General features: G+C 39.9%; 1 protein-coding gene and 1 pseudogene across 1 annotated transcript in view; one reads left to right on the top strand and one right to left on the bottom strand.

Annotated features, from left to right (window-relative positions):
- Positions 1-19,730, bottom strand: part of MRPS27 (mitochondrial ribosomal protein S27) — a 1,100,726-nt gene that overhangs the window by 318,696 nt on the left and 762,300 nt on the right. The gene's annotated exons all lie outside the window — the stretch shown is intronic.
- On the top strand, positions 10,328-11,159 carry LOC126956165 (cold shock domain-containing protein E1-like; annotated as a pseudogene).

The raw sequence follows: 19,730 nt of genomic DNA, 5'->3' as shown, positions 1-19,730 counted from the left end.
GCTTGATGTAACCGCATTCGTCTATTTTTGCTTTGGCTGTCTGTGGTTTTGGGGTCTTGCACAAGAAAATTTTGTCCAGACCAATGTAACGGAGCATTTTCCCAATGTTTTCTTCTAGTACTTTCAGACTAGTTTCAGGTCTTAGATTTAAGTTTTTAAACCAGTTTGATTTGATTTTTATATATGGTGAGAGACAGGGGCCTAGTCTCATTCTTCTGCATATAGTCACCCTGTTTTCCCAGCACCATTTATTGAAGAGACTGTCTTTTCCCCATTACATGTTCATGGTGCCTTTGTTGAAGATGAGTTGGCTGTAAACGTATGGATTTGTATCTGGGTTCTCTGTTCTGTTCCTTGGTCTATGTGTCTGTTTTTATGCCAGTACCATTCTGATTTGGTTACTATAGCTTTGTATAAATTCTGAAGTCAAAGAGTGTGATGCCTCCAGCTTCTTTCTTTTTGCTCAGGATTATTTTGGCTTTTTGGGGTCTTTTGTGGTTCTATATCAATTTTAGGAATGTTTTTTCATTTTTGTGAATGATGCCATTGGTATTTTGATAGGTATTGCATTGAATCTGTAAATTGCCTTGGGTACTGTTGTCATTTTAACAATATTAATTCCTTTAATTTATGAGCATGGAATATCTATTATTTTGCATCCTCTTTAGTTTCTTTCATCGCTGTTTTATAGTTTTCCTTATATAGATCTTTCACTTCTTTATTAGATTGATTTCTAGGTATTTTGTATTCTTTTATTGTAAATGGGGTTGTTCTATCTTTTTTTTTTTTTTTTTTTTTTTTTTTTTTTTTTTTTTTTGAGACTAGACAGAGTCTCGCTTAGTCCCCCAGGCTGGAGTGCAGTGGTGCTATCTCAGCTCACTGCAAGCTCCACCTCCTGGATTCACGCCATTCTCCTGCCTCAGCCTCCCAAATAGCTGAGACTACAGGCATCTGCCACCACACCTGGCTATCTTTTTGTGTTTTTAGTAGAGATGGGTTTCACTGTGTTAGCCAGGATGGTCTTGATCTCCTGACCTTGTGATCCACCTGCCTCAGCCTCCCAAAGTGTTGGGATTACAGGCATGAGCCACCACGCCCAGCCTGGGTTGCTCTCTTGATTTCTTTTTCAGATTATTTGCTTTCAGTGTATTATAAATGCCACCAATTTTTGAATATTGATTTTGTATCTTGAAACTTTACTAGATTCATTTATCAATTCTAACAGTTTTACTAGAGTCTTTAGGTTTTCCTAAACATAAGATCATGTAATCTGCAAACAAGGCTAATTTGACTTCTTCATTCCAATTTGAATGCCCTTTATTTCTTTCTCTTGCCTAATTACTCTGGCCAGGATTTACAGTATTATATAGAATAAAAGAGGTGAAAGTGGGCATCTTTTTCTTGTTCCAGATTTTAAAGTAAGGAAAGGCCTTCCATTTTTCCCCTTTCTGTACAATGTTGTTAGCTGTGAGTCTGTCATATAAGCCTTTGTTAATTTGTTATATATTCCATCTATACCCAATTTGATGATGGCTTTTAATAAAGGAATGTTGAATTTTATCAAATGTTTTCTGGCATCTATTGAAGTAATCATGTGGCTTTTGCTCTTGGTTCTGTTAATGTGATATATTATGTTTATTAATTTGCTTATAGTGAACCATCCTTGCATCCCTGGGATGAATCCCTCTTGATCATGGTGAATTATATTTTTAATGTGTGGTTAAATTCAGTTTGATAGTACTTTGTTGAGAATTTTTGCATCTATGTTCATCACTGATATTGGCTTGTAGTTTTCTTTTCGTGTGTGTGCCCCTGCCTGGTTTTGGCATCAAAGTAATTCTAGCCTTGTAGGGTGAGTTTGAAAGTATTTCTTCTTTATCAATTTTTTTGAAGAGTTTGAGTAGATTTGGCATTGGTTCTTTGAATGCTTGGTAGAATTCAGCAGTGAAGCCATCCAGTCCTCGACTTTTCTTTGATGGGAAACTTTTATTATGGCTTGATCTCATTACCTATTACTTATTTATTGAGGTTTTCTATTTCTTCATGGTTCAATCTTGGTAGGTTGTATGTGATCAGGAATTTATCCATTTCTTCCAGGTTTTCCGATTTGTTAGCATATAGTTGTTCATGATAGTCTCTAGTGATTCTTTGTATTTCTGTGGTCTCGTTTGTTATGTCTTCTTCTTCATTTCTGATGTTATTCATTTGGGTCTTCTCCCTTTTTTTCTTGAAAACCAAAGTCCAACCAAAGGTTTGTCAGCTTTGTTTATATTGTCCAAACAATAACTTTCATTTCATTTTTCTTCTGTATTGGTTTTTTTTTTTTTTGGTCTCATTTTCATTTATTTCTGTTCTCATCTTTATTATTTCTTTCCTTCTGCTAATTCGGAGTTTGGTTTGTTTTTACTTTTATAGTTCCTTAAGGAGCATCATTAGATTGTTTATTTGAAGTCTTTCTACTTAATTGATATAAGCATTTATAGCTATAAACTGCCCTCAAAGTGCTTCTTTTGCTGTGTCCCATAGATTTTGGTATGTTGTATTTCTGTTTTTATTTGCCTCAAGAAATTATTTAATTTCCTTCTTAATTTCTTCATTGACCCATTTGTTGTCCAGGACCATGTTGTTTAATTTCTATGTGTTTATGACATTTTCAATGTTCCTCTTGTTATTGATTTGTAGTTTTATTCCATTGTGGCCAGAAAAGATACTTGGTATGATTTCTACCTTTGGGAATTTGTTGAGACTTGTTTTGTAGCATGAGATATGATCTATTCTGGAGAATGTCCCTGTGCTGATGAACAGAATGTGTATTCCACAGCAGTTGGGTGAAACGTCCAGGACATGTTAGTTAAGCCTATTTGGTCTAGTGTATAGTTTAACTCTGATGTTTCTTTGTTGACTTTCTGTCTCGATGATCTATTACAGAAAGTGAGATGTAGAAGTCTTCTACCATTATTGTATTGCAGTCTATCTCTCCCTTTAGTTCTATTTATATTTGTTTTATATACTTAGAAGCTCCAGTGTTGGGTGCATAGATAGTTATAATTGTTATATTCTCTTGGTGAATTGACCTCTTTATCATCATATAATGACCTCTTTTGTCTCTTATTACAGTCTTTAATGTGTAGTTTTTTACCTAATATAACTACTCTTGCTCTTTTTTTTGTTTGTTTCCAGTTGCATGGAATATCATTTTCCACCCCTTTACTTTCAGTTTATGTGTGTCTTTATAGGTGAAATGGGCTTCTTTTAGGCAGCATATGGTTGGGTCTTGTTTCTTTATCCATTCAACCACTCTATGCCTTTTAATGGGAGAATTGAGTTCACTTACATTCAGTGTTATTATTAATAAGTAAGGACTTACTACTGCTATTTTGTTGCTTCTTTTCTGGTTGCTTTGTAACTCCTTTCGTCCTTTATCATCATCTTCCTTTGGGGTTAAGTAATTGCCTCTGGTAGTATGTTTTAATTTATTCTTTTTTAATTTTAGTGAATCTATTATAGGTTTTTGCATTGTAGTTACTGTGAGGCTTACAAAAAACATCTCATCGAAATAAGTTATTTTAAAGAGATGACAACTGGTCTTAGATCACAAAGAATAGAACAGATATATATATACACATTGAGACAATTCAAGTGATCTTCCTGCCTCAATCTCCAGAGTAGTTAGGACTACAGGTGTGTGCCAGGATGTCTGGCTAATTTTAATTTTTATAGAGATATGGTTTCATTATGTTGACCAGGCTGGTCTCAAACACCTGGCCTCAAACAACCCTCCTATCTCAGCCTCCCAAAGTGCTAGGATTACAAGCATACACCACTGCATCCAGCCTCAATTTATATATTTTTATGTTACCTGTCTCTTAACATGTTTCTATAGGTATTATTGTTTTTGATAGATTGATGGGGGACTTCATACTACTGTTATGAGTGTATTATACATCAAAATTACAGTATTAGACTATTCTGGGTTTGTCCATGTACTTAATTTTACCAGTAGGTTTTATATTTTCAAATGTTTGTGGTTTTTTTTTTTTTAAATATTAGTGTTTTTTTCTTTCAGATTAAAGAACTTCCTTTAGCATTTCTCGTAAGATGGGTCTGGTGGTGATGAATTCTCTGTTTTTGTTTGTCTGGGAAAGCCTATCTCTCCTTTATATTTCAAGGATACTTTGCTGAATACAGTATTCTTAAATGACCTTTTTTTTGTTGTTGTTGTTTTTTCTTTCAGGATTCCCTCCTGGACTGTATGGTTTCTGTTGAGAAGTCTATTGCCAGATGAATTGACACTTCTTTATATGTTATTTACTTGTTTTCTCATGCTGCTTTTAGAATTTTCTATTTGTTCTTGATCTTTGAAAATTTGATTATTATATGCCCTGGGTTAGTCTTATTTGGATCAAATCTGTTTGGTGTTCTTTGACCTTCTTGTACCTGGATATGTATATCTTCCTCAAGTTTTGGGAATTTTTTTTCTGTTATTACATCTCTAAATAAGCTTTCTATCCCTTGCTATTGCTCAGCTCCCTCTTGAACACCAATAGTTCTTAGATTTGGCCTTTTGAGGTAATTTTCTATATTTTGTAGGTGACCTTACATAACATTTTTGTTACTAAACATTATGTTTGTGAGATTCATCCATATTGTGTGTAGTTGCAGTTTCTTGACTCTTGGTTTTATTGTTCTACAGTAACCTGTTGTTTAAATATGTGATTTATCTAGCCATTCTACTGAAGAGGACATTTGGGTTGGTTTGGTTTGTGAGCATGTGCATAGTGTTTCTGTGAACATTCTTGCATATGCCAGATCTTATTTTAAAAGACCAATGCAGGGTTTCCCATCATTGGACTAGCCCCCTTTACGAGGAAGATGGTTCACTCCCAAGATTAACATTTTTGGAGTTATGATACCCCATTTTTATTTCATTAGAGCACCTACTCCTCCCAAAATGATGTATAGCATAAATCTTTCTTGATACAAATTTACCTAGTTTAAGGGCATGGCAATGTCATCAGCATCTAGTCATCTCTGTGTGACCACAGCACCTTGTCCAGTGTTCTGCACAAAGAAAGTGTTTATAACACTTGCTTAGTTGAATTGTTTAAGAACAAGCCCCCACATCTCCACCACCTCCACAAGTCCCACCTCTCTTCATCTTCCCCAAGCAAAATACCATAGCTCCCTTAACCATTTCTTACAGCAATGGTACTCAATTCTTTTGTTCTAGTATTTCCAGGGTAAAATAATTTTTGAAAACTCTATACCCATCCACATTTTCAAGCTGACATCTTTACCATTCATTTAAATAAATGTAAAGAGTGAAATTTCTACCATCTTATAAATTGTTTAAATATTTTATTAAAAAAAAAAACAATGAAACTGCATGTTTGGCTCACACAATTTACAGAAAAGTCAACCATATAACATAATTGGCAAAGCTGCTGTCATTGTCAAATTAATTAGCAAATCAGGCTTACTTTCATATAACCATAGTTTTCTATTAAGTTTTCTAAATTATTTCAAATACACATGTTAATACACATCCCTCAGCAAACATTACTTCTGAATTCTCATCCTAAGCTACATAGCTGCATGGATGGATGCATGGATGGATGGATGGATGGATGGATGGATGGATGGATCGACAGATCGATGGATGGATGGATGGATGGAGACACAGAAATTCACCATGACTTTCTCACCTGAATGAAACAGTGCCACATCTTTAATATTTCCTCCCAAACCTTCTTTTCCTTTACTTTCCTGTGACTCTCTCTCAGGAGGGATGCATGTCTAAATTCTTTATTTGGTACCCGGAAGTCTTTTACAGTTCAGGGTAATAATGCTACACAGGAAGATGCAGCATTGCAGGGAGAGCTGGTTTTCTTCTTTTCTAAACTGGGGGCAGAGAAAGGGGAGGTGGGAATTATGCTTGGAGCCAATTTGTCCCATGTTTTCTTTCTAAAAGCATATGAAGGGGAAAATGATTGGTGTTTTAAAGATGTTGGGTCACTTTACTTTCTCATGCTATTAGGCCAAGCTATGACCCTTAGTTTCATCTCCAGATAATCAGATATAAAAGGCCCACAGGAATCCAGAAGCTAGACAGAGCTCAGGTGTTCCAATCTCTCAAGAAAATGGGCAGTAAGAGATTTACTAATAGTATGTTTGCTCACCTGGCATTTGGAAAGTTCAAAATTATCCCTCTTAATTATTCTGTTTGTTAATATTGTGATCAGGTATTTTCTATATCGTGGTAGAATCAGTACTATTATCAATTCTTAATTATCTAACAATATTTATTTTGTTCATTACCTGAGGTCGAATTTTAATTCAGGTTGACTTTTCCCTGAAATTTAGCACAACAAACATCTTAGCTCATTTACCCCCCACAGCTCAAACAGTTTAAGCTCATGGAAGGCAAACTAATTTTAAAATAAGCAAGGGACTTGAAAGGCAAGCTTTTGCTGCCAAAAAAAAAAAAAAAAGAGGAAAGAAAAGAAAAGAACATAATACATTATTAGTCAATTGGTATTTCTCTGACATCTGGTAACCCCTATTCTCCAGAACAGCTGCAAACTTGAAATAGCCCCAAAGGCCTCTGGGAGTGAGCAGTGGTTCACTTTGGGAAGATTCAACCTTGAAGGTTACAGAAGACGTGAGGCAACTGATTCTTTTTCTAGACAACAGCACACACCTAAGACAACAGGATCTCTGAAGGCTATAGAAGCCAGTCCACGATAATGTCAAAACCCAGAATCTCAGGAGACCTAGGACAGGAGGAACTGAAAAAAGTGATGAAAAATGGCAACTGACCGGCCAAAACAGAGGAGCCAGAGCAAAGCCTAGAAATGTTGATTTGGGAAAAAATAGACGTCCCAAGAGTGAAGAGAGGGGACTTACGGGAACCTGGAAGACTACCAAGGACAAGTAGCCCCAGCCCAAAGAGAAGAGCAAACTGGAGATGCTCAATGTTAGCTACCCTGCCCTGAACACTTCAGGATGGCTGAACGCCTACACATGGTAATGAAGGAAGGGCCCTCATTCTAGCCAGATTCTTCTGGCTTTTAAGAACAGAGATCTCTGCATATCAGCTCCTTAGTCTTCCCTCAATTGACTTTATCTGCTTCACCACAGTGACTGCTTTCTCACAGCTTTGCTTACTTATAGACCATCATGGACTCTTCATCCCTGACTTTATGTCACAGAGGTTTTGTTTAGGCTCAGCTTGCAAATCTTTACCTCTTTCCATATTTGGCTTAGATTACTGAGCATCCTATTTGTCCAACTCAACTTTTTAAGCCAGACTGTAGGTCAACGATCATTGACCAGCTTGTGGACTGGCTACTTTTGAAACAGGTGCCCATTTTTATTCAATCAGTTGGGAAGAGAGTCACATGCTTCAAAGCATAGCTACCCTAGGCCTGCTCATCAGTGGAAATTGTGGCAAACAGATGTTACAAAATGTCTAGGGAGACCTTGAGCCACCTAGGAATATTAATTTAGTTTAACATTCTCTGTTTGATAAAAGCAAGAAAATCTGATAAACTTCCAACAAAGATTTTACCTCTTAAAGGAATAACTTTCAATTACGTAAAAAGTTCACTTATTCTGAATACCATATAGAGAGGTTACTAGATATTCTCTTTCAGATGACATAGTAGACCAGTAGATATTTTTTCTTTAGCCTGAGGAGTTAAAGTGGCAGTTGTAATGTTACCATCAGTGAGTCTTCTGCTGAGTATAGCTACTTTTTTTTTTTTTTTTTTTTTTTTTTTTTTTTAAGACGGAGTCTTGCTCTGTGTCCCAGGCTGGAGTGCAGTGGTGCAATCTCGGCTCACTGCAAGCTCCGCCTCCTGGGTTCACACCGTTCTCCTGCCTCAGCCTCCTGAGTAGCTGGGACTACAGGCACCCACCAGCACGCCCAGCTAATTTTTTTGTATGTTTTTAGTAGTGATGGGGTTTCACTGTGTTAGCCAGGATGGTCTCAATCTCCTGATCTTGTGATCCACCCTCCTTGGCCTCCCAAAGTGCTGGGATTACAGGCATAGCTACCTTTTTTAACTGGAATGGTTGAGAGTATTCTTACTGATGCTCCTTAATCCATTTAACCCACAACTTCTCACAACTACAGGAAACATGACTCATACATTTCTTGGGCCTTTCATGGAATTAAGTTTTGGCATTATGTGCAAGTACTGACTTTAAAAATTTTCGTATCACAGCTAAGAAATGTATATATTTGTCCCTGTGCAAAATGGCAAATAGATAGCTCTTCATTCCCACGACAATGATATCATGCTCTTACTAAAAACAGGGTCGTAGTCTAAAAGCCAATGAGAATGAAGTTGGTATAAACCATTATAATTGGACCGCATTTCTCCTGCCCCTCTGCCAAACCACATCCACTTATCCTTCCAAGCCCAGCCAAATCCCACCTTGTCTGTGAAATTTCTGAGATGATAATGATTAAAAGAACAAGGACAGGGAAAGGCAAGATCCTGGGAAATAGCTTGGGTGACTAAGAGAGGTTTCTATAGCCAATAATAAAGAGGGAGTGTAGGGAGAAAGGCGTCAGGGAAGAGGCCTCAGCCAGTAGCTGGAAGTGGCCACATGAGCAGCTTCAATGGTAGGGCCAGTTTTGGAAGCTCCGAAGAAGGAAGAAAGGCAAATCTCACTTCCAGTACACTAAAACTGGTGGACACTGGGGACAGGGCAGAGACAGGAGATACTTGTCTAGAATACGAAATCAGAGTGGGAACAACAGAGGGAAGGATGGAATGCTGAGCCGTCATCCTGGTCAAGGGGCAAGGATGGGTAAATGCAGTGTTCAATGTTTGAAATGGGCTGGGCAGAGCTAATGGCAGGGATTATTTGAGCCTACCTTCTAAGTTTAGAGGAATAGAAGAGCAGAAAATTAAGATATCAACTGATCTTTCTCTTCTCTGAACTCTTGGGAATTCTTAATGCATAGAAACATACAATTTAACACTAGCTTGTTCTCACCTTGTCTCTTAATCTAATATTTTTACATTGCAAGGGCCAGAAACCTATTCAAACTAACTCAAGTTAAAAGGGATGTCAAATGGCAAGACTATAGCAAGGTCTCAGAGAGATTCAGGAAATGCAAAACAAATAAGATCCAGGAAGGGAGAAAGCCAGGAATCTTGAAGACCAGCCACACTTCATTTCCCTCTCTGTTATGGATTGCCTATTTCTTTGCATAACTATTTCATCTAGATTTCCACTGTTCTTTACCTGGTCCATCTGTACTTCCATTTTCTCAAAACCCCAATGGTCCCATTATAGCTACCCAAACCTGACTTCATGACCTCTCATTCGAGCACCCATCACCAATGTGTTGAGTTTCTCTATTTCCTAAGTGTAAATTCCTTGTTAGGGGAATATAATTGACTTGACTTTTCTTTTCCATAAAGACTCCAAGGCATGGGTGGCTATCTGTGGGTGGGGTGTTCACCTCAAGTGATCTGGGGGATAAGGCAAGATAAGAACCCCTTGGTTCTCAACAATGATTGAAGGGAGGAGACCTCTGTGGATTATGAGTAAGGCATATGTGGACACATTTCTAGGACATATTCCCAATACGTTGTGAGATTCTGGAGGGCTAGAATAGTGACATGTCTCGGGTACACGTGTAGTAGAAGCTCCCTTATTCAACCTCCACTTAGCTGACTCTCCAAATTTACTTATGATCTCCATTTCCTCTAGAAAACTTACTGCTCCATGCCCATGGCATAAAGAAGTCTCTCAGCTAGGAAGCCGCTCTGTGTCTACTTCTTCCCTTGAGTTATGAGCTTGCCAAGGATCAGCCATGTTTGTTGCCCTATGTCCTTACACCAGTAACAGTGTAAGGACATGGGGCAACAAACAATTTAATAGATAAATTTAGAGCATGTGAATTAAAAAACTGTTTCTACAAAAACTGATTTGAATGCTGTGAAAAGACACATAAAATTGAACCACACATACACAAAAACTTCACTCTCAAATTAGATGTGAGAAAGACAATAAAATAATGTAGGGGGAAATGTATGAAAAATCTGCAAGTCATCCACAGTCAGCTTGCATGAAAACTATCTTTATGTTGTTGAGTCATTTGAAAGAAACCAAAACTGGAAATAATAGAGTATTCACTATGGATATGATTTTTTCCAGAAAGATCATACAGAACTCTTATCAGCTGATCTAGAACCAAAGCACAGGTCTTAGCTTTCCATGAAAAACTGGCAAATGAATTTATATGTATATGTATTTATATGAATTTATATGTTTACATATTAACTTCAGGTATATGTACAATTAAAACGTTGGATTTACTGAAACAGCCAATCATGATAAGGAAAACTTTTTCCATTACAGTGAGTTCTCTGGTGATGTTGATAGCTTGGAACTGGGGGTCATGGTCGAGTATAGCTTGTCCAAAGGCAAAGGCAATAAAGTCAGTGCAGAAAAAGTAAACAAAACACACTCAGTGAATGGCATTACTGAGGAAGCTGATCCCACCACTTACTCTGGCAAAGTCATTCGCCCCTGAGGAGTGTTGATCCAACACAGACTGAGTACCGAGGAATGATTGAGATTGTGAAGGAGGGCGATATGAAAGGTGATGTCTATCCATTTGGTGTCGTTGGGATGGCCAACAATAGGGATTGCCTGCAGAAAGGGGAAAGCATCAAGTTCCAATTGTGTGTCCCGGGCCAAAATGCACAAACTATGGCTTACAACATCACACCCCTGCATAGGGCCACAGTGGAATGTGTGAAAGATCAGTTTGGCTTCATTAACTATGAAGTAGGAGATAGCCAGAAGCTCTTTTTCCGTGTGAAAGAAGTTCAGGATGGCATTGAGCTACAGGCAGGAGATGAGGTGGAGTTCTCGTGATTCTTCATCAGCGCACTGGCAAGTGCAGCGCCTGTAATGTTTGGCAAGTCTATGAGGGCCCCAAGGCTGTTGCAGCTCCTCGACCTGATTGGTTGGTCAATCGTTTGAAGAACATCACTCTGGATGATGCCAGTGCTCCTCACCTAATGGTTCTTCATCAGCCAAGGGGACCAGATAACTCAATGGGGTTTGGTGCAGAAACATCCATCAAGCTGATGTCATTGACTAACCACATCCACAAAACATATCTTTAATCCATTATGATCAAGTTGGGGAGAATCTGGTGAAGGGTTCTTGATATCTCCCTCTTCATCCCTCCCGAATCTGGAATACTTATTCTATTGAGCTATTACACCAGTTTTAACACCTTCTTCGGGTTATGTTTAAAAATAAATAAATTTAAGAAAACCATTTTAAAATAATGCACAGTTCAGCCTGGAAAACTTAAGGAGGTGTCTTATAGTGTCAATTTTAGGAGCTTTATTTGGAGCATTTAACGCAACTGGTAATTGCAAAATCCACTTCGCCTGTGTAAGTGAAAAATATAGACTGTTATCTTGTTGGCCCTATGAAATTCTGCACTTTTCATTATATACTCTACCTTCATTAATTACTTCTGGCAAGATGTTCTGCCTTAGCACTCAGTTGCATTCTTTTTCTTTTTCTTCCTGTTCATTATGCTTTAATTCTGAGGACCATATGAGGGTAGAATACATTATCTTTTAAAAATTACACAAATTTGTATAGGCAAACCATTTCTTAAAGTTGATGGCCAAATTTTAAAATGTTATTTTTTATATCATTTATAATCTTGTCACAATCCACTTAAAGAGGTTTGTTTATATTTCAGTGAAAATTATCTTCCAGAGTAGGTTTTATTCTTGAGTTGAGGGGTAACTTTACTACAATTAGTAAGTATGGTACAGAATTTCATGCAAATGAGGAGTGCCAGCAGTCTGAAAAGTTAAACATATTTAAACAAAAACAAAAAAAATGAATGCACAAACTTGCTGCTGCTTGGATCAATGCAGCTTCTAGGACCCTGTTTCTTTTACTGATTTAAAAACAAAACAAACAAAAAAAATAAAAATGTTGTGCCTGAAATGAATCTTGTTTTTTTTTAATAAGTAGCCACCTGGTTAGTGTGTCCTGTAAAATACAGACACTTGACCCTTGGTGTAGCTTCTGTTCAACTTTATAACACGGGAATGGATGGGTGTGATTTCTTGGCCGTCTTCTTGAATTGGCCATAGACAGGGTCCCCGGCCAGTGGACTGAAGGCTTTGCCTAAGATGACAACGGTCAGCTCAGGGTATGTGGGGAGGGCGCTTTTATCTTCCCCCTTGTGGTTTGAGGTTTTGATCTCTGGGTAAAGAGGCCGTTTGTCTTTGTAAACACAAAACATTTTTGCTTTCTCCAGTTTTCTGTTAATGGTGAAATAATGGAAGTGAATAAAGTTTTACTGATTTTTGAGACACTTAAAAAAAAAACAACAAAAATGTTTTGGGTAGTTTTTTTGTTTGTTTGTTTGTTTGTTTGTTTGAGATGAAGTCTTGCTCTGTTGCCCAGGCTGGAGTGCAGTGGCGCGATCTCAGCTCACTGCAACCTCTGACTCCTGGGTACACAAATCTGCCTCAGTCTCCCGAGTAGCCGGGACTAGAGGCGCCCGGCACCACGCCCGGCTAATTTTTTGTATTTTTAATAGAGACAGGGTTTCACCATATTAGCCAGGATGGTCTGGTAGTAGTCTTTTTTATTATCATTCTCTTCAGTAGCTGCCAGCCATCAGTGCAGTCAGATTAAGCAGGACTTCTGCTGCAATTTTAATCCTTCCTGCCCCTCCCCACTCAGTAACTTGCTTAAGCACCGAATATGTAATAGGCACTAACAAACCCCTATTCCTTGACAACCCCAAAGGAGGTAAGCAGTTGAACAACAACAAACACCCTGTGCCCAAATAAGCTTCATGGCCCAATATTCCTCACCACTGAGCCAACTGTTAGTAATAATGAACTTGAGCCAGTTCACTGTTAATTCCAAGACAGAAAATAATGTGATCTTTTGTTTTGAATTCATTGTCAAAATATTTGGCATGCTTTTAAATATCCCCCTAGACAGTAGGGAACCTGCCCTAAACATTGTCCTACCCCTAGAGATGGGGTCAGCGAAACAGCAGAAAAAATGCAAAGTAATGATAGTGCATTCTTTGCCCTGCCATCCAGTGTAATGGGTAAGAGCACAGCTCTGGGGGCTGAGGCTCCTTGGCATTAACTTGCCACAAGACCTTGACAACTACTTACTCTTCCTGAGTCTCAGTTTCCTCTTCTGTCAAATGGGTTGTTGTAAGAACTAAATGTAAATGAAGTCATGGATGAAAGGCAAGATAAAGTTTTCTTTTCCCCTCACCCTCCTTTTCCCCTCCTCTAACCACCTGCCCACCAAGGAGATAGGGAGGGTGGAAAACACAATAAAGAGAAGAAACTGTCCCTCTAACAATGCCTGGAGTATCTACAGAGCAGTCAGCAACAACAAGAAAGAGGTATGTGTTATGTTTGCTGCACTCTGAAGAAGAGGAAGGGCCTAAAACCTCCTCAGCATCTCACTGTAAGGCCCAGAGCAAGAGCGCCTTGAAACTCTTCTCCAGAATGCAATCATTCATTCATTCCTGCAGTGAGTGCCATCTAAGTGCCAGGCATTGATTCTGACACAGCAGTGAACAAAATAAAGTGTCTACTCTCATGGAGCTTACATGACATTCTAGTTGAAGAAAAAACTAAAAGGTTACCTGTGAAACCTATGCATGATACCTGTTACCTAATAAGTACTCAATAAACACCAGCTATTTTAATTATTATTGTCATTCTTACCAACCTGATTGCACAATCTAATTCAGGATGGTTAAAATATGTCCCTTGACTAATAGATAAATAGCTAGTTCCTACCCTAAAGCTGGATCCATCTTCCATTAGCTATCTCAGGAGCCAAACGGGGGACTCCAGTGCTCCTCCAAAGCACACAACTCCTTGTTTTAGGATTTTTTTCCTCCCTTACCTTCCTACCTGTTTTTGGAAATCAGCACCATTTCGCAGCTCTCCAGAGGTTAGGAATGGAAGCAGGGGAAGTCACAGCTGCAATGGTCTATTAAAATATGAATAACTGATGCCCCACCTCCCATCCTATTCAAGCAGTAAAAGACAGCCACCCTCTGCAAGGGTCTCCAGCTGTATGCACATGTATGAGCACAAGGAAGGGCCCGTCAACTCACAGAGACAGCAGGCTTATCTGGGATTGCCTATTTCGTGCCTAGCAGGTTTCCCCCTGGGGCCCACCCAGGTCACTCTCTTTAAAACTGGAATCCCCACACACTCATGCTGTTAGCCTGCTCTGTTTTTTAAAAATTACCTTCCAAGATGTAATTCACTTATTTATTATGTTTGTGCTTTATTTTCTCTTTCCTCCATGATAATGTGAGTTCTTATGAGGGCAAAGATGTCTGTCAATTAGAACAATGTCTGTAACATATTAGGCACTTGGTAAATATTTGTTCAAGGAATACATGAAAACCTCAGAGGAAAACGGTTTTTATCAATCCTGGTAGGGCTTTGTGGCACTTAACAAATGCTCCAAAAAGCCCTTTTCCGAGGCAGCAACCTGAGAGCAATGCCCCCTCTGCTTTCTGGGATCTGGGCTGTGTGGCCTTCTTCTCTTGTTTCTATTCTTTTAATCCCTCCCTTCCTGGGTTTTATATTGCACGCCCGGTCTTCCAGCGTCATGATTACTGTAATAAACAAACTGAAGGGCTGAATGCATCTTTTTCTCCCCTTGCAGCATGAAGAGCAGTTCGCGGTATCCGGTAAATAGGAAGCACGAATATATAACGAAACTGGGATTTGAAAGCGCCACCTTCAGTTGTAAGATCTAAGGGTGGACTGCGCGAGCGGAGGCCGGCAGGGCTGCGGGCAGTGCCGCTTTCCGGGGCCTCCTTCGCCTAGACAAGCAGGGCAGAGGTCAGGACAAACGAGGGAAAAGGACGGGAGCACCAGCTCTCTCCTTCCCTCCAACCCCTACGTTAACTGGAAAAGGCAGCGTGTTCTGGGCCTTTCCCGGCTAAAGCAGCAGTAGGCGACCGACGAGGGAGGCGGGTGGAGAGGTGACTGGGAGCCCACAACACGGACCCAGGCGGAGGACAGAGCGAAGGGCGGCGGGGAGGGGCCCAGAGGGGCTGCCAGGGCAGGGGCGGGCGCCTCCTCCCGGCCGCCCGCCAAGCATGCCCGGATCCCCTTAGCCGCGTCCCAGCACATGGGCTTGCTTACACTCGCTGAGAGACGGAGGAGCCGCGCTGCAGAGCTGTCTGGGCGCTTTTTCCCATTTTTGCTCCAGGATCCAGAGATTTGAGCAGGGGTGGGGTGAGGTGGGGCGGCGGGGTCCCTCCCCTTCCTTAGGCCCAGCCAGTGAGGTCCCCGGTCTCTCTGTCCTTTCCTCGCCGTCGCCCTCTCTCTGCCAGGCTCTCCTGTTAGTCCTCCAGGGGCCCACGCTAGCCCCTCACCTCCCCTTGAAGTCTTTTCTAACCTCTGCGGCCTCCTTGGTCCCCGACGCCCGTGTTCCTGTAGGAAGTTTACAGTTCACACGATGTCTCATCTCTCGGTATATGTCTCCCCTCTCGGTATATGTCTCCCAAGTAAATTGTGAAGCATAAAGAGCTATATGCTTTTTTTGCTTTCAGCAATTTTTTTTTCCTAATTATAAAGTGCTTCCGTAGTTTCTGTCGTAAACAATAATCCTGCCCAGCCACTTATTGTGTGACCTCAGGAAAATCCTATCTGAGTTTTCTCATGCAAAATGAGATTTGTGAGGTCTCTTCCAGCTTTTAAATTCAAGGACTTTCCTGAGCTAGAAAACTGGAAGTTGGATAGAGCTGTTCCAGTACAGTGGTTTGGGGTCTGAATGCATTGTTTCTGGGGGCCACGGGTAGGTGGCATCTGTGAGCAGCCCGCAGAAAGAGGGGCCAACAGTGACCCCGGGTTTCTTCTGTCCTGGACACTCACCACCGGCCTCAGTTATTCTAAAACTGGGTCTCCGAGCCACACATGTATGACCACCCTGCCACTGGCTCAGACAAGGGAAAAATCTCTGTTCCTGTAGTTCAATGCTGAAAGGAGGACATTTTTCAGAGAGACATTTTGCTAGGAAATGATGAAGTACAAAAACACAAAACCGTGGAAGCATCCAATCAGAGCCCACATTCTTGTGAGGAACTTTAGTAAGAGGCAGACACACTGGCAGACAAATTTTAGGCAACCTTGAGGCTCAGGTCATTTTCCTCAACTGAACCATGAAGACAAAGGAGGCCGCGCCAAAGACAGGCTCACTACTACTACACTGAGTATGTGGCCCCTTTCCTGGAGCCGGACAGAGAAGGAGCAGGGGCTTCAGGATCATTCACATGTGAATCTGACTCCAGTGTTGCCGTTTTTTGGCTGTCTGAGCTCGGACAAGCTTCTTAACTTCCCCGATTCTCGATTTCTGTTCTATTAAATAGGGATAATATCTTCTATCCCACTGGGTTGAATGAATGTTTTTGTTGTTGTTGTTGTTGTTTTTTTATTATACTTTAAGTTCTAGGGCACATGTGCATAACGTGCAGGTTTGTTACATATGTATACTTGTGCCATGTTGCTGTGCTGCACCCATCAACTCGTCAGCACCCATCAACTCATCATTTACATCAGGTATAATTCCCAATGCTCCTCCCTGCTCCCCCCTCCCCATAATAGGCCCCGGTGTGTGATGTTCCCCTTTCTGAGTCCAAGTGATCTCATTGTCCAATTCCCACCTATGAGTGAGAACATGCGGTGTTTGGTTTTCTGTTCTTGCGATAGTTTGCTGAGAATGATGGTTTCCAGCTGCATCCATGTCCCTACAAAGGACACGAACTCATCCTTTTTTATGGCTGCATGGTATTCCATGGTGTATATGTGCCACATTTTCTTAATCCAATCTGTCACTGGTGGACATTTGGGTTGATTCCAAGTCTTTGCTATTGTGAATAGTGCTGCAATAAACATATATAGCATTTATATAAACATATATAACCTTTATAGCAGAACGATTTATAATCCTTTGGGTATATACCCAGTAATGGGATGGCTGGGTCATATGATATTTCTAGTTCTAGATCCTTGAGGAATCACCATACTGTTTTCCACAGTGGTTGACCTAGTTTATAATCCCACCAATAGTGTAAAAGTATTCCTATTTCTCCACATCCTCTCCAGCACCTGTTGTTTCCTGACTTTTTAATGATTGCCATTCCAACTGGTGTGAGATGGTATCTCATTGTGGTTTTGATTTGCATTTCTCTCATGGCCAGTGATGACGAGCATTTTTTCATGTGCCTGTTGGCTGTATGCATGTCTTCTTTTGCGAAGTGTCTGTTCATATCCTTTGCCCACTTTTTGATGGGGTCGTTTGTTTTTTTCTTGTAAATTTGTTTGAGTTCTTTGTAGGTTCTGGATATTAGCCCTTTGTCAGATGAGTAGATTACAAAAATTTTCTCCCATTCTGTAGGTTGCCTGTTCACTCTGATGGTAGTTTCTTTTGCTGTGCAGAAGCTCTTTAGTTTACTTAGATCCCATTGGTCAATTTTGGCTTTTGTTGCCATTGCTTTTGGTGTTTTAGACATGAAGTCCTTGCCCATGCCTATGTCCTGAATGGTATTACCTAGGTTTTCTTCTAGGGTTTTTATGGTATTAGGTCTAACATTTAAGTCTCTAATCCATCTTGAATTAATTTTCGTATAAGGAGTAAGGAAAGGATCCAGTTTCAGCTTTCTACGTATGGCTAACCAATTTTCCCAGCACCATTTATTAAATAGGGAATCCTTTCCCCATTTCTTGTTTTTGTCGGGTTTGTCAAAGATCAGATGGCTGTAAATGTGTGGTATTATTTCTGAGGACTCTGTTCTGTTCCATTGGTCTATATCTCTGTTTTGGTACCAGTACCATGCTGTTTTGGTTACTGTAGCCTTGTAATATAGTTTGCAGTCAGGTAGTGTGATGCCTCCAGCTTTGTTCTTTTGACTTAGGATTGTCTTGGCAATGCGGGCTCTTTTTTGGATCCATATGAAGTTTAAAGCAGTTTTTTCCAATTCTGTGAAGAAACTCATTGGTAGCTTGATGGGGATGGCATTGAATCTATAAATTACCTTGGGCAGTATGGCCATTTTCACAATATTGATTCTTCCTATCCATGAGCATGGTATGTTCTTCCATTTGTTTGTGTCCTCTTTTATTTCACTGAGCAGTGGTTTGTAGTTCTCCTTGAAGAGGTCCTTTACATCCCTTGTAAGTTGGATTCCTAGGTATTTTATTCTCTTTGAAGCAATTGTGAATGGAAGTTCATTCATGATTTGGCTCTCCGTTTGTCTGTTACTGGTGTATAAGAATGCTTGTGATTTTTGCACATTAATTTTGTATTCTGAGATTTTGCTGAAGTTGCTTATCAGTTTAAGGAGATTTTGGGCTGAGACAATGGGGTTTTCTAAATATACAATCATGTCATCTGAAAACAGGGACAATTTGACTTCTTCTTTTCCTAACTGAATACCCTTGATTTCTTTCTCTTGCCTGATTGCCCTAGCCAGAACTTCCAACACTATGTTGAATAGGAGTGGTTAGAGAGGGCATCCCTGTCTTGTGCCAGTTTTCAAAGGGAATGCTTCCAGTTTTTGCCCATTCAGTATGATATTGGCTGTGGGTTTCTCATAAATAGCTCTTATTATTTTGAGGTATGTTCCATCAATACCGAATTTATTGAGCATTTTTATCATGAAGGGCTGTTGAATTTTGTCAAAGGCCTTTTCTGCAGCTATTGAGATGATCATGTGGTTTTTGTCTTTGGTTCTGTTTATATGCTGGATTATGTTTATTGATTTGTGTATGTTGAATCAGCCTTGCATCCCAGGGATGAAGCCCACTTGATCATGGTGGATAAGCTTTCTGATGTGCTGCTGGATTCGGTTTGCCAGTATTTTATTGAGGATTTTTGCATCGATGTTCATCAGGGATATTGGTCTAAAATTCTCTTTTTTTGTTGTGTCTCTGCCAGGCTTTGGTATCAGAATGATGTTGGCCTCGTAAAATGAGTTAGGGAGGATTCCCTCTTTTTCTATTGATTGGAATAGTTTCAGAAGGAATGGTACCAGCTCCTCCTTGTACTTCTAGTAGAATTCAGCTGTGAATCCGTCTGGTCCTGGACTTTTTTTGGTTGGTAGGCCATTAATTATTGCCTCAATTTCAGAGCCTGGTATTGGTCTATTCAGGGATTCAACGTCTTCCTGGTTTAGTCTTGGGAGAGTGTAAGTGACCAGGAAATTAACCATTTCTTCTAGATTTTCTAGTTTATTTGCGTAGAGGTGTTTATAGTATTCTCTGATGGTAGTTTGTATTTCTGTGAGGTTGGTGGTGATATCCCCTTTATCATTTTTTATTGTGTCTATTTTATTCTTCTCTCTTTTCTTCTTTATTAGTCTTGCTAGCGGTCTATCAATTTTGTTGATCTTTTCAAAAAACCAGCTCCTGGATTCACTGATTTTTTGGAGGGTTTTTTGTGTCTCTATCTCCTTCAGTTCTGCTCTGATCTTAGTTATGTCTTGCCTTCTGCTAGCTTTTGAATGTGTTTGCTCTTGCTTCTCTAGTTCTTTTAATTGTGATGTTAGGGTGTCAATTTTAGGTCTTTCGTGCTTTCTCTTGTGGGCATTTAGTGCTATAAATTTCCCTCTACATACTGCTTTAAACGTGTCCCAGAGATTCTGGTATGTTGTATCT

This window comes from Macaca thibetana, chromosome 6 (genome assembly GCF_024542745.1).
Source record: "Macaca thibetana thibetana isolate TM-01 chromosome 6, ASM2454274v1, whole genome shotgun sequence".
Taxonomy (NCBI): domain Eukaryota; kingdom Metazoa; phylum Chordata; class Mammalia; order Primates; family Cercopithecidae; genus Macaca; species Macaca thibetana.
Note: the sequence above shows the minus strand (reverse complement) of the source record. Positions and strands in the feature narration are given on the sequence as shown.